The following is a 13,061-nucleotide window of genomic DNA, read 5'->3' on the forward strand; positions in this document are numbered from 1 at the left end:
TTCCGGGTTTCCCCTCCATAAATCCACCATCCCATCCCCCATCCTCTTTGCCTCTATAAAGGTTTTCCTCTACCCACTCACCCACTCCTACCTCACCACTCTAGTATCCCCCCTACACTGGGTCATTGAGCTTCCTCCAAGGGCCTCCCTCCCATTGATGCGCGATAAGGCCATCCTCTGCTACATATGTATCTGGAGCCATGGATCCCTCCATGTGTACTTTTTGATTGGTGGTTTAGTCCCTGGGAGTTCTGGGTGGTCCGGATAGTTGATATTGTTGTTCTTCCTATGGGGTTGCAATTAAATTGCTTTTCAATAAAATTGATTCTGAGAATAATGAACATAGAGGACAAAGCTACACAAAGAGAAACAAGACACCAGCAGAACACAGTTCCTGAGGAAAACAAAGTGGATGGATCTGAGATAGGAAGAGGATTGGACAAGGCAGGGACAGAGCAGCTTCTCAGTTGGAATAGAGGAGAAGGAGATCGTATGGGGAATACAAGTAGCTTTGCCTATACAGTTCTGAAGTAGGAAGGGGATGTGCATGAAATTAAATAGGTTTATGCAATTATGTGGGAAGCCAAAAACAAAACACTCAATAAATAAACTATTGAAATAATAATTGATTTGCCTCCGTGAAATGAGGCATTTATCTTTTAATCAAAGAGCCCATTATGATAAATCACGGCCAACAGATCAGCACCAAACAGCCTCTAAGCACGACTTAGTCATTATCTCTCTGTGATTCCTGTAAGCAAGTGACACATCAGGAATAATGACTTGTGAAGAAGACAATGGGACTGGTGGCGAAGGAATGAGCCCCATGGCATGCCATGCCCCTCACAAATTGTTCTCCAGAAGCCGTAATTGCCTGTGTTGATCCTTCTTGCTCTTCAGCATCCCTGTGGCATGTTGGCAAGCCAGACCAGAAGGCTTGGGTCACTAAGGCGGAGGGAAAGCTCCCTGTCATTTGCTTGTTGCTGACTAAACACACACAGAGGTGTTTAATGCACTGTGTGCCACTTGCATGAGGAATTTCTTCCCAAACGAAATCAGCCTTGTTTAAACAGGAGGAAAAGGCCAAAACAGCAAGAAGACTGATGGCTAGTTGTCTGATCTATTTCTTGTAGGCAGAATGTTGAAAATGAAATTAAAAATCTGTGAATAAACTTGAAAAATGTTTAAACCTGAGGTCATTCTTCAGGAAAGGAAAAGTATGTATCTAAGACAGGCATTTTTTTCTGTAGCCCCCTCCCCCATGGCACATCCTTAGTGCCACTGGCACAGTCTTTATGGGAAGGGCAGGTGGGTTCTGAGCCACAGCACAAAACATGTAACTCAAAGTCTGGGTACAACAGATGAAGATCCTCTAGAAGGGTACTTGGTTGGGTCCCATCTTCCCTGTTGGCATGGGCTGAGTATGCTACTCTGGGCTGAGGTGTGTTTCCTGCAAATACACACTGTAATATTTCAGAACTTCTGGATTCCTAAATTTTAAAGTAAGGTATTTGAAGTTAAATGTGTCAGTGTGGGCTGATGTCAATCCAATGTTCTAGTGTCCTCATAAGGAATCAGCACACTGAAAGGCACAGGAACAAGATCCTGTGAAGACACAGTGCTACAGAGATGGTGACTGTCCAATCCAAGGACAGATACTGAGGAAGGAACCAACCCAAGCACGGAGACTGCAGAAGGGACCAATCCAAAGACAGATACCACAAAGGGACCAATCCAAAGACAGATACCACAAAGGGACCAATCCAAAGATAGATACTGTGAAGGGACAACCCTGGCAGCACCGTGATATTGTGTGTCTGGCTCCTGAATTCTGAGAAAACAGTTTTCTTGTTTAGAACTCAGTTTTCATTACTTGTTCTGAAAGCTTTAGGAAGGTAGTAACTGTCCTGCACACTCTTCATTCCCTGCCTCTTCCTTGTCATTGATACATACAAGGCTGTCCTATGACCTGTGCTGATCAAGGAGCAGATCACAGGAAAAGCTTCTCACATGTATCATTTCCAGGTCTTCTTATGTTTGCCAGTATTTTCTCTGCCCGAAATTCTTGACATCGTAGTTAGTAAATCAAAATCCAGCACTACTTTCAAATCCCAGCCGTACATTTGCTGCCCTGGCAAGGCCTCGCTGTCCTTCTATATTCTAAGTCCTTGCCAGGTTTAGGGCCCAGTACAATACTGTTTCGTCCCTACACCAGGACTTAATGTGTGGTGCTAAGTCCCAAGAGCTTGGTGCTCCTTCTGTTTCCAGTCTTTGAGGTATGGATTCATCAATGATCCTCCTGTTGTAGAATATCTACTCTTCACCCTCTCTCCTACACTGGCCTCCAAGAAGTCTGGGTAGCTCTCTTTAGACAACCAAGTCCCCATTTTCTTCCGTTGCTAACTCTCTGGTAGGTCAAATACAATCTGCTTTCTCTAGCCACATCCACCTAAAGGAAACTTAGGGATGAGGCAAGTTATAGAATACAGTCAGGGTTCGCTTCAGCTTCCAGGAGTCTTATTTGTGTTGAAGGATTTCGAGAGGAAGGAGCACATATTGTTGGATGCATAAAATCTCTCAACACTCTAGTGGACCAGGCCTTTGGCCTTTCTAGGACTGATGTTATGGGCCTTCCAAGATGGCCGGAGCCAGCAATTTGCCAGTCTTCCTGCAACTCATTCTTCCATATTCCTCAGCAGCTGGTGGCTGCAAAGCCTTTCAAATTGTTTTTTTCCTGGGAGGTATGTCTTCTTTAAATTACTGGCTGCGCTCTCTACCAGCCATCAGCTGATGCAAACATAGTTTTGTTCCAGCTAAGTCCCTTCCAGGTGCCCATCTACAAGAGAGAGCCACGCTGGGAGCTCCATTCACAGTAACAGCTCTGGTATTTGTTTGGGGCTTTTACTGTCTGTTTTCTCTGCCTCATCCGATTACAAAGCCTTTTCAATTATTGGATGAAAGAGTCAGGTGAACACGAACAGCCTGAGCATGCATAATTAAAACCATGCCATAAAGAACAATGAGCAAAGAAAATACAATTATTCTGGCAAATAACTCATTAACAAATAGCTTCTGTCACCGAGGCAATAAAAGGCACGGTTGGCTTTTTTTTTTTTATATTTGCAATGAACTAAGGGATGAGGCCAGGGGGGACTAGTTTTTAAAGAGAAAAGAGTCCACAGTATGAGAAATTAATGAGTTTCTTGAGTCTCCGGTGTCTTACAGTGATGGGGAAAGCAGCTATGATCCAGTTCAATAACTCAGACTTGAAAGGCCCTGATTTTGATCAGATCAGTATAGTCAGTCATCAGATAAAAAAACCAAGGTCACATTTGTTCATTAAAGCAGCAGACATACATCAACTGTGTACTATATGATGGCATTCTGCTAAGTGCTGGGGATGGCATGCATCATCTTTCATCTCTATAACTTCCACGAAGAGAAGAGAGAATAAAACTTCAGCAAATGTCAATACTGGTGGCGAAGAAGTTATGGCTTGCATTGATGCTGGCTTTTTGACATTTAACTTGATTCCTTCTTGTCATTCCCATTTTTTCCCAGCTCACAGCTATTTGGCTTCTGTCAGATCTAGAGAACACACCACTCTGTATTCTTACTGGTGGGAGAAGCCTGCAGACTCATGTGGGTGTGAAGCCTGGTATTAGCATTTGGAATGAGAGTGTGAACTACTGATTGCCAGTGAGGAAAATGATACTGACCACATCACATCAAATAAACCGCTGCCTTTAAAGCCTGGCATGTATCAGCACAAGACCGGAAGTGTACATATATGTGCATGTAATTTTAGCAAACATTAAATATGGATACACTAGCAATGTCCCCCATGCTGGTGTTAAAGGAATCTTAGTAGGGTGAGGGCTGGGCAGGGAAAGCCAGTGGAGATTGGAGGGAACACGAGGCACTTGTTAATTTCATCTTATTTGTCTACAAAAGGTACATTATTTTATGAGAGATACTGAACACTGTAAGATACTAATGTATATGTAAAAATGACAGTTTAGAAGATATTTCAAGCTTATGTAACCTTGTGAATGCTTCCAGATCAGAATACACATGAATCACCACCTGAACGTTAGCGGACTGAACATAGCGTGAGAAATAATTAGCTTCTAATCCCTCCCACTCAACCATCAGTGACCGTCATCCCGTTAAGTCACACGGATTTTAGTGGTGGTTGGAAGGTACAGTTAGTTCTGGAGGAGCTGGATCAAGGCTGAGACAGATTCATTTTGGTCACTGATATTTTCAGGTTCATCATGGTCAATATGTTATTCAGAGATGGCTCTTCTAAATAAAAGTGTTAACAGTCGCTCTCTCAACCCTGGCTGTGGCAGGGGCAATGTTGTGCCGAGACAGGCTGTCTCTGAAGTCTAATCCTAGCTTCAGTGTCACCAGTGAAGACCAATGAATTCTATTTGTGTCTTCCATGTGCTTTTTATAGCTCTGGATTTTTTTTTTTTTATCTGATTCAGGGATCAGAAAACTGTGGCCCATAGGCCAAATTGTGCCTTCTGTCCATATTTCACATTTTTAAGTGGTTAGAAAAGAAATCAAAAGAGAAATTAAATTAGTTATTCATTTTTGCTTCCTTGGTTTAAGACAGTGTTTTACATTGATAGCCAAGGCTGGCCTAGAATACAACATAGCATAGTTAGGCTGGCCTCAAACTAACAGCAATCCTTTTGCCTCAGTTTTCTCTCCCTCCCTTTGTCCCTCCTTCCTTCCCCTCTCCCCTTCTCTCTTGTCTCTCTCTGTGTGACTGTGTATATCTGTCTATGTGTATGTATATATGTATGCATATGTGTATATTCTTATGTGGGAGGGACTGTATATGAATATGTCTACACATTCATATGGAGGGCAGAGTCCCACTTTGGATGTGATTTCTCAGGGGACCTGTCTCCCTGCTTTTTTGAGACATCATTTCTTACAGGTATGAACTTGCCAAGTAGTCCAGGCTGGCCAGCCAGTGGGACCCAGCGATCTCTGTCTTCCCAGGGCTGGGATTCCTGACATGGCACCATGTTCTGCTGTGAATGTGGATGGCGGGGATCAGATTCAGGTCTTAGAGCTCACCAGAAAGCACTTTACCAACTGAGGTATCTTCTCGACTTTCTACTCTTGTTTCCAGGGTCTCAGTGTAGCTCAGACTGGTATGGATTTCACTATATATCACAAAGTGGCCTAAACTTAAGGCAATCCTCTTTACTTTAGCTTTTCTAGTGTGGGCTGGTATTACCAGTTACTGGCATATATTATTGTCTGAGGCCACATTTAAGAGTGGATGAACAAAGTTGTATTGGGATCCAGCCAGATACATTCATTAGCTTGTGTCACTAGAACAGAGGAAAGCAGGGGGAGCAGAGACCTTAGGTACAAAAAACCTGTGATATTAATGTTCTGGTTCTTTCCAGAAAATGTTGACTGATCCTTGGTCTAGCACACAATGATGGGGATTGAAGGAGCATGCCCACAGTGTAGAAACGTAATCCCTGTAGACATGTCTCCTGAGCGGCCATGTACACACATGGTTCATAAAAGCTATAAATGCCCACTGTTCAAATGACACGAGCAAGACTATCAAAGCATGAAAAAAATATTCAAAGCATTCTCTTTCTGCAGTGCAAATAGGCCCCTCCAATGTCATACTGCATGGTATTTTGTGTGGGAAGAAAACTGGGAAGCAAAACAAAATCCCGCAAACTTGTTCTAAAGAAAAGAATGTAGAGCCGCCCGCCTTGTAGATTGAAACAATGTATTGACTTCGTGTTCTGAGTGCTTGGGAACTTAACAGCTTTTATACGTAAGCAACTCCTACTCCTGCTCTCTGGATGGTCTGTACTCCACGGAAGACTGCCAAGCTGCCTACAGAACTGGGCAGACAGAGGTGGTCACTGCTACTGTTCAGGGACAAATGCAACTGAGTGGATTTTAACATAGTTCTGAGATGAAAGGGGAGGGGGAGCCTATGACACAGCTGCTGTTGTCCAAGTAGATGCCCTAGCAGTATATTGAATATTGATCAAGACAATGACCACATCATACATTAAACCACTTACTGAAAGTTTCCCTGTAGCACTGGGGCGATTGCTCAGTGGTTAAGAACATATCCTTCTCTTGCTGAAGACCCAAGTTTTGTTCCCAGCATCTTGGTCTGGCGGCTCACAACTGCTTAGAACTACAGTTTCAGGGGATCCAATGCCCTAGCTGTTTTTTTGCAGACACTGAACTCATGTATACAGACACACATACATGCACATAGTTAAAAATAACATGTGTACATGTAGGGGGTACCCACAGAAGCCAGAGGCATTGCATTAATGGCAGTTGTGAGCCACCAAAATTGAGTGCTGGGAATCAAACTTGGTCATCTGGAAGAAGAGCAAAACCTCTTAATCACCAAGCCATCATCTTCCCAGCCTGTGACTTCCATTTTGAAATGATGGTAAGTTAATACATCAAATGATATCATGTGTTCAATCCAGGAGTCACAAACACAGACATAACTGGTAAACTTCCATTGGCAATATTACATAATCACCTTCCTAAACCAGAAAATTAGCCAAGTATTTTCTTTCCCAGAGACACCCATGAACATCTGTCAGAACTATTTATTTTTCGGTTGGCTTGTAACGTAACACAGCTGTACTGACTGCCTGAACAGATACAAACTTTGGTAAATAGAAACGTTTACAGCCTCCAGGCCTATGAAATGTTCTATCCAGAAAACATTGTCTTGTACGTGTGTGACAGAGCCAAGGAGTTTCACACTGTGGAACAAGGAAATAAAAATCAAACAGAGGAGAGAAGGTCTGACTGACGATCCTTCTTATACTAGCCAGGAACAAGGAACAGTGGAAAGCTGATCATGTTTATGTGAGCGCGCTACAGGACAGGACAGGAAGCAGAGAAAAGTAAACATCTAAACACAGAACCAGGACTTGAAAGACAGTGATTACAGTGATTAACAAAGTCTTTGGACCTGGATTTAAACCATGTCGGTGATTGGAAGGCACATTTACAAAGTCAAAAGTTTGTACAATTAGACACATTTTTGGTTAAAAAAGAAAGGAAAAGAAAGAAAAAGGAGAGCTGGAGAGACGGCTTAGCAGTTAAGAGTAGACTTAAGACCTCTTCCCAAGGTTCTGAGTTCAATTCCCAGCAACCACATGGTGGCTCATAACCATCTGTAATGGGGCCCGATGCTCTCTTCTCGTGTGTCTGAAGACAACAACTACAGTGTGCTCATATAGATAAAATAAATGAATATTTTAAAAAAATAAAGAAAAAGGATCTGTAGTTCATTTATTCTATTTTCTTAATACCCATGTTTACTCCCTTTTCACTTACCTCCTATAAAATCCTAAAAAGTAGTTTGGATTAATATATTGTTATCATAAACTTGGAGGATTTGAATGCTTGTGTGAGGGCACTGGAAATAATTAGCACACATGAAAGATGGAGTAAATGGTAATTTGTTCTCCTCTTGAGGATTTTAACTGAGCCTCACTTCAGATGGATCACATTGGCCTTTCTGTTTCTGGAACGATTTCTCTGTGGGGAGCTGACAGAAGGCGGCTATCATCCTTGCAGCCATCTTGAGTCATATACCCTGATAAGAGACTTGATTACATTAGCCTACAACAGCTGAGCACACTCTGATAACATCTTGTTTTAGATACCCAAGATTTTCCCTTGGGTGTGTGAGACTCAAAGGTGTGTGAATTAAGGGTGTGACTTAGAGATCAGATTTAGAGACAAGACCTAAGGGCATGACTTAAAGGCGTGACTTAGAGGCGTGGCTTAGAAGTGAGACATATAAAAGTCGAGAGGCAGACAGAAGAAAGCAACGGATTATTAGGTACTAGGCACTTGGAAGAAGAGCACTTGAGACTTGGAGCTGGAAGAATTATAAGGTATTAGGCAAAGAGGATTACACATTAGGCACTTAGCACTTGGAAGAAGAAACTTGGAACTTGGAGGCACTAGGGACTAGGAACTCAAGACTAGGGACTTGGAGAGAAGAAGAGAGACTGAAGAATTAAAGAGATTGAATCATACTTTGTCTGGTCTCCATTCCTCGACCATCCTCTCTCTCTCTCTTGCTGAACCCCGACCCGCAGACCTGAGCAGCTTGGGGCAGTGCGGGCTCTAACAGTTTAGCCCTCAAGGCTTTTGGCAGTGCGGGTTCCAACACTGATAGAGCAGTCTGCAACATTTTTGGCCCCCAAACGTGGAGCAGCTCGGGCCACAACATTTCTCTATTCCTCCTCCCATTTTCTCCTGAACCCACCTCTTCTTTTCTCTCTTTGGACAAGTAACAGGTAAGACAGCCTCTGGGAACTGGTCCCAGATGGGAATATGAGACTCTGGGAGGCTGGTGATAGCCTATGAGATCCATAATGGATTTTGATTGGTTGGAATACTGATTCCCAGCATGGTATCATATCACATGTGTTTCTTGATGGCTAGACAATGGGAAATCTCTTACCTGTATCCAGGGCCTGTGGAAAGAGTCTGGGAGCAGTTCCCTCAGTGTGTATTGTCTACAGAAGAGAACTGGGCTTTGAGATCTCACAGGACATTAACTTGGTGACAGTTATTCCTAACGGGCAAGACCACTTCTGGCAAGTGTGTTTTACTTCTACATTTGTCGAGACACTATGCTGTGACCTTAGAGATACTTGTAATAGGTTTGTAACTGGGAAACTTTAGTGTTCATTTTCATGATGCAATTTAAATGTGTAAATAGTTTCAAATATATTGGAATGCTACTCTCACCTCAAGGGTCCAAACTTTCATTCTTAATGGATGAGCTGAGGAAAGACTCCTGTTTATCTATTTCAGTTCAAAACAAGTAACTTCACATGCCTATCTTCTGGAAAATATGGTCCAGATTCTAATATATTGGCTCATAATATAAAATGCTGGCTCATTTTAAGTCCTCATAATTACCTTTATATACATTTCTTTTGGTCTCTTGAAACTTTGCCTGCAAACCAGCAACATACTATTTCACATGCATATACAGACAAACTGGCACACAGAAAAATGGAAGAATATATGGGCATATTTATAGACTCTGGTTAATGTAGCTGGTGTCAGCTTGTCACCCTTGAGTGAGCTATCTTTCTGTGCACCAATTTCTTCATGTATATAACAGAGGTACATGTATGTAACAGAGGTAACCACACTGCTGCCATTGAAGACTTATAGGGATGACATGAAATGATTCCTGCAAAAGAAGCTGGAATGTTCTCTAGTACATCAGGAAATTACCTTGCCTGAAAGAATCGTTGATCTTAGAAAATAAAAGCCAGATCCTCTGTCTGAAAAACCCCTAGGGGCATTCCACCTTCAGAGCTCTGCAGGCAGGTAAGACTTCAGTTCCAGTGGCAGGCAGACAGCTTTGCCTGTCCCAATCTGCATCTGCATTCTCTCACTGGTGAGCCATCTCCAGAGAGTACTCTCAGCAAGAATCCTAAGATTACTCTCCATCATGTTTCCCAGAAACTTGTTTTAAAATTATAAGTTGAAATATATTAAAATATCTATCTTCTATATTACCCCGAAGTTGCCTTGAAGGCCTCAGGCTTGAAGAAAACAGTGCTGCTAAACCTCCAGATTCCAAGTTGAAAAGACCAGTGGTTCTGTATGGAGCCACATCCCTTCCAAGCTCCCTGACAGAGATCAAACTGGAGATGGAGCCCTGCCCCTGGTGGTCCAGGCAATGCTGTATGGTGCTGTATCTTCCCGAGCTGTCTGACAGAAAACAAATTAGAATTGGAGCCCTGCAAGGATTGTTACAGGCAAGACTAGGAAACTGGGTGTGCTTCCTGCAGAATGGCTTACTGATAAGCACAAACTGTTGAGAGATGTGCAAGGCTGTTCACTGTGTATAGAAAGTCAGGAAGGCTGTGATGGAGAGATGGCTCAGTGCTTAGGAACACTTGTTACTCTTCATACTCCAGCCTTGGTTCTCAGCCCCCACATGGCAGCTTACAACTAACCATATTTAATTCTAGCTCCAGAAGATCTAGCATCTTCTGACCTGCAAGGGCACCAGGCATACACAAGTCACATGTACATACACTCAGACAAAGCACTCATCATATAAAATAAATATAATAAATTCTTTAGGAAGTTAGGAAGGCACAAGGGCACAGCTTATACATTTTGAAATCTTCCTACTCCTTTCAACTTTAGGCCTCCTGATAAAATCTGAAGCTGGCACTGGCTTTTCTGGATACTGCAGCTGGTGACCCACCAAGAAAGGCGGGGGATGAAGAACAGGAAGACAGCCTGTGTTTCCCTCCCTTTGCAGACCAGGAACATGAATGTGCTGGTTGCTAAATATGCAGAAAGAAAGCAGCTGGACAATAAGTCCTCTTGTATTCCATCCATAAGGACCATGTCCACAATGGGTGTAGCCTGCCACGTGAGTGCATTGCCAATCCCAGAGACATGGAAAAACCATGAATCTACCCCACGGCAGTATCAGCATTTGGAGAGGAGCACAAAGGCCAGGCTGTGTGAGGTGCTGTATTCCAGTAACAGCACTCATGCACCAGCATCCTACATCCAGAGACCAAGGCAGAGAAGTAGAAGGAAGAATGCGAGATTTCCTTCCACTTTAACCATCAGAGTCACAGAACCAGGACTGAGACCTCACAGAGCAGCAACCGTGCAACATTGTTGCATTAGAGGGGCAGTCTCTACCAACATCACAGTGCTCGCACCTGCAGCTGGATGAGGCGGCTGCAAGAGCCGGGAGGTGGCTTCCTCCCTAGACTGAGCCCTGTGGGTTCTTTTCCTCTTTGGCCATCATTAGCTCTGAGTCTCTTTTCCCTCTACTCTTCTGAGAGGTTATCCTGAGAAAATCAGTGTATCATAACTCCATTCACAATTCTGTTCATTTTGTTAACAGAACAAGGAAAACTCAGCCCAAACAAATTGTAAGAAGCAGAGATTAGCTTCATTTTCTTTCTCCAAGGATTGAACAGTAAAAACCTGCCAACATTCCTTTCTCAATCTCATTTCCCAAAAGCTTAGTACTTGGACATAAATGCTCACTCCCACCTAAAGTTTGGCACATCTGACCATATATTCTTCAAATCTGCCAATTTGGCTGACATTTTTTTTTTTTTACTTTTGAAAAAGCAAGTGGACAAATTGGAAACATTGAAGTGAGATGTTGTAACTCGTGGCACTGTTCAAAAAGATAATTCATTTCATGGATAGTAAATCTATTTTTTTTAAAAAAAAAATCTAAACTAATTTATGGTAGATTGTTTTCCCAGCTAGGTTTTCACAAGTTTGAAATCTGTGTAGAAATATGATATGCAAATGAATATAAATTAGTAACATAAAAAGATGCCAGTCTCCAAATTCCATGGAAAGTTGTTGATTTTTCTTAATATATTTTTTTTTTAGTTTTAGACAGTTCAAACTAATACAAGAAAAAACAAAACCAAAATTCCTCATAGAGTAACATGTTCTAAAGATATTTATGGCACACGAAGGTAAACTGCTCTCAAACAGTGAGCATGCATGATTGCAGTATTAGGATAAATAGGGAGGCACTTGCTGGAGGCTCTCATGAGCTCTGCTGGCATTCGTCATGAGTCAATGGGATTAAGGACTTAAGTGTCTCGTATTCAGTCACACACCTTGGGTATGCAGACTTTGACATTCTGTCCATAAAGACAGGTGTGTTGAGTCTGTATTCATTATATGTAGTGTGTAGGGTGGGTTTCTCAAAGTAACAACTAAGAATATTACAGAGAGAACCAATGTAGAATACAGACTTGTCATTCACACACACACACACATATATATATGATATATGTTATATATATATGAATGACATATATGTAATATATCATACAATGTGCCAGCCATACATCTACAATCCTGCCTTCCTTCAATTTCTGATTACTAAAAACATTCCATTGTAACCCCTCAATTTCCATGTTAAAATATTACACAATTGGAAAATCTGAAAAACACTGTATTGTCATTCCTATTTGAAAAGATAAATCAAGTATCTTGTTGTTTGCAAATAATCCTAACTTTGTAAAAATCCTGTTTTAACCATGTGCAATAGATCTGCTTATTCTTATGTTGGGTACAAAGGTAACTGGAAATGTCATTCTGTCCCAAGGCTGCAGAGATAAAGCCCCAGTTACTGAAGTGCAAGACAAAGACAGTTGATTCTCTGCTGCATGGATGCTTCCAGCTTCCTTTTCCAAGCACAACTGGCACAATTTTCCCCGCACTCTATAACCATTGAGAATTATAAATCTCAATTCACAGGGTTCTGCGTTGTCTTGAGGATTTAGGCAGCACCCGGTCTGGATGGAGCCGTGAGCTCACTTTAAGTAGGACTATGAACATATCAGTGAGGCAGAATTTCCTGACACCTTTTGCAAAAGACAGCTTCAGACTTCTCATCACGTAGTCTTCAATGTGGCATATATCACAGGCCCTATAGCATGTGCACTGCCTGTAAAACCTGTGCCCAGTCATGGCATATTGGAAAGGCCAGAAGGCATGCACCGAATAACACGGACTCAAGTATATCTGTCTTACGTTAGAGGCTTCTTGACCAGTTGAGATTTATGGGCAGCACAGTAGACTGACTGGGTAGGTAGAGTCCCAACATTATTACCGAGGATAAAAAGCCAAAGCCATCCATTTAATACCATGGTGGTTTAAAAAACAATAGGCCCTGGTGTGAGAGAATAAATAGTGAAAGAAATTTCCTCTACAGATACTTCAAAGCCTCTACAACATCTGGAATCTGGCTCTGTAAGGGATATTCCTCTAAGAAGTAAGAACAAAAGGACTTTAACAGGGCAAACAAGAGTCAGGTTTCTTACAATGTGTTCTCCCTGGGGGGAAACAAATACTCCAACACATCTGACTAACCTTTCTGCACTGGAGCTGCATTAATTAACATTTAGTCATGGATTCCATCTCCAGCCTGATGAACTCAAGGCTACAGCTGTTTTCATTGAGGGGGAAACATGCTCTCACAC

The 13,061-nt window shown here is 42.2% G+C and overlaps 1 protein-coding gene across 2 annotated transcripts in view; it reads right to left on the reverse strand.

The window, feature by feature from the left end:
• Arhgap24 (Rho GTPase activating protein 24) overlaps positions 1–13,061 on the reverse strand; it is a 375,083-nt gene that overhangs the window by 191,304 nt on the left and 170,718 nt on the right. The window lies entirely within an intron of this gene.

The sequence above is a fragment of the Arvicanthis niloticus genome, chromosome 27 (assembly GCF_011762505.2).
Source record: "Arvicanthis niloticus isolate mArvNil1 chromosome 27, mArvNil1.pat.X, whole genome shotgun sequence".
Lineage (NCBI taxonomy): Eukaryota > Metazoa > Chordata > Mammalia > Rodentia > Muridae > Arvicanthis > Arvicanthis niloticus.